A 3,232-nucleotide genomic window follows, 5' to 3' on the forward strand; every position below is an offset into this window, starting at 1 on the left:
CATTGTAAGAGACAACTCAAGCATTCAAATGGAACAGAACCTGTGAAAATGGAGTCTACTACGAGCCCATGGTTCGCCATTCATTCTAGACTATCGGTCTGTAGCTGTACAGTGCAGCTGATAAATGTTACAGCCAATGTACTCAGTCAAGTGTGGCACAATTTAATAGCAAATAATGAAATCTATTATCAACATCAACCCCCTTGTAATAATAGTGATAATGCCACTTCTAGAGCATGGCACACATTTAACATCCTTGCCCACTGACCTTGAGGAAGAGTTTTGAACCAGTTTAAAAACTATGAAATTAATTGTGGCCATCCATCGCTTAAGGCTGGAAAACTGGTTTGCAGTGCATTATTGGTGCTGGGTCAACTGGTTCTTCCTTTGAACTTTGGAGAGAGCATTTCTCTGCTTCTCCCTTGATTTCTCTTGATGGTTTGCAATAGTGAGAGATTTCTGTTCCTATGTGCAATGAGGATTTCTTTTAATTATACCCAGTATGTCATTAGAAATCATGACAGCAGGAAAGAACTCTAGTTCGTAACTTTTTTGAAAATGACAGAGTCTGCTGTTATGCAGTTTTTTTTAATGTTTTTTTCATGTACTGCATTTATTGACTTCAAGGACTGATCAGCATACCTCTCCTGGCTTGTCACATAATAACGTTATTTCATGCTAGTGGGAATTCATGCATCTGCTCAGCCATTTGAACTCAGTACTTGCCTTGGGGCCACAGCATGCTCCGTTAGGTTAAGACACAACAGTACCCTGCAGAGCATTATAAATTCTGTTACTTGCCGGTCATTAGAAACCTTTTTAATTGACAGAAAAGTGGGCTCAAGCCATCCTTTGAATTATTCCAATGATAATCTGTTGGTAAGTATGGAAGAGTTCCAGTGCAGAATATAAAATACATTGAAGAGAAAAAAAAACCAAAAGACAAGAAGAAAACCTCATAGGAGCACAAATTCATTATTAGTTGGGGAGTTTACACAGAAACTTAAATCCTAAGCCCTACCCTGCAATAAATTCACTTCCTATAGACTCTTGTTTGTCATTGGTCTTGACAAGATTGTAAATTCTGTGGAGCAGGGGCTGTCTGTGAATGGTGGTGTGGGAGCGAGCCCTTTGTGCTGAGGCATGGTTGACGCAGCCTCGTAGGCAAACGTGCAAGGCCTATGCCAGCAGTTGGTGGCACACCCTGTAGCAGGACAAGACGGCAGCTCCACCTATAACAGCCACCTCCCCGGCAGGTTGAGACTTTGGGTTCTGGCGGCAGGCAGATCATAGGCAGGTCCCAAGGGCAAAAGTCCAGTGGCACACTGAGGTCAGGGAAGGCAGCAGACTAATGGAGTTGGAGACCGACTAAGGTCGGGTCAGGCAGCAGACCAGGGCGGTCAGATCCAGGCAAGAGGTCAGACCCGGAAGTCAGTCAAGGGTGGGTGAGGACACACAGAGGACACTGGATGAGACAGGCAATGCAAGGCAAGGCTGGACAAGGAAGGATGGATGAAGCAAGGATGGACAAAGCAAGGATGGAAAACCAAGGCTGAACAAGGCGAGGCTGGAAAGACAAGGCTGGATGAGGCAATGCAGGTTGAAAGATCAGGAACACAGGAACCAAAAACTCAAAGGCAACACACTCTGCAAGGCAGGAGACTGACTGCTGAGATAAGGCAGTACTGTGAGGCCCTTGCTTACGTAGTCCAGTCATCCTGATGTCATCAGAGGGTGCCGCTCAGCATTTCCTGCTGCAGTTCCCATATATGTGTGTATGCCTAAGGGATGGTGGCAGGAACAGCGGCTGGCGGTGTCTCAGACCACGCTTGGCGGCATTCGGATCAGGAGGCTCCATGCTGACCGCACAACGAATCTGGCTATGTCACGGGTGAGGCGGCTCCCGGGTCTCTCCTATGAGCTGCCGAATGTAAAACTGTCTCATATGTGCACCTGTATAGCACTGCATATGACCAGCAGCATTACAGAAATGATAAGTAGAAGTATTAGCAAACTTTTAAATATCCAGATAGCAAACTTTGGGGATATTTGTGCAATTAAGGAGCTATTTTCATGTACTGGGACATCGTCTGCTGTTGGTACTTTTAGCCTGCAGACCTTGCACCAATTTTGAAAGGGAAACAAGCCATGTACATTTGCTTTAAAACTTGCCACGGGTACAAATTTCAGGTAGATATTTCCATCTGCAGGTCCTTTTCATATGGAAAATAATACGCAGAGAGTTGAAAATGCCTTCTTTATGCCTTATGTTCCTCCCCTCACCTGGGAATGCCTTCTTTCAGTGTGCCTAACAGTACTTTGGGGGAAGGTTATTTTCAGACCACAGATTTACATGGAGAAAATCGCTCTTGAACCATGTAAATGACTTTAAAAATTGCATTCTGTATTGTAAACCTAAAGATTTCTCATGGATCCTATTCAGTTTAAGTTTACCTTCAGGTTGCTTTTCTCATTGGCCTACTAAACCATCTGCCTTCTCATATGAACTGCATGGAGTTTGGTTCAATAGTATGTCTGAAAACACACTTTATTTCTTATGGATGAAGGTGGAGAAAAGCGTAAAGCTCCTGTAAAGTCCAGAGGGAAGGACACCATTGCTGTGCTTGACTTATGCAGTGGGTCAACTTTCAATACTGAATTTTATACTGCTTGAACAAAACACGGAGGTCCATATTGAGAAAGCTGGTGAAGGTAAAGGTACCCAGATAACTTTAATCAGATATTCAGTGGAATGTATCCAGATAAGGGCCTTATCTTCAAAAGCATTTTCATGTTTAAAACTGGGTTTTATATGTGTAAATGCACTTTATCCATGTAAGTGGGCTTTTGAAAATTGCTACAATATATGCCATTGAGTTGTCCATAGGATTTACCTGAGTTAAGTGCACCTATGTGGGTAAATAGCTTTTGAAAATTGCTATGATAGTTATGTTCAATTTATACATGTAACTCCTTTGAAATTTCACCTGTACATGTTCTGCTGAATATACCCAGATAAGGTTATCTAGATAAAGTTGTCCAGATAACTTTTAAGACAGGCATTTTTTCCGACCAAAATTACCGGGATAACTTTCTCCAGGTAGCACTGAAAATTATCACCGCCTGAACAAAGTGAAACTCTGCCCCCAAAGCACTTCCTAACATACCTTTTTTTTATGCGTGTACATTTTGTGTAGACAACAAAATTTAGCTAGGGAGCAGGAGGAAATAA

Source organism: Rhinatrema bivittatum, chromosome 4 (assembly GCF_901001135.1).
Source record: "Rhinatrema bivittatum chromosome 4, aRhiBiv1.1, whole genome shotgun sequence".
Taxonomy (NCBI): Eukaryota; Metazoa; Chordata; class Amphibia; order Gymnophiona; family Rhinatrematidae; genus Rhinatrema; species Rhinatrema bivittatum.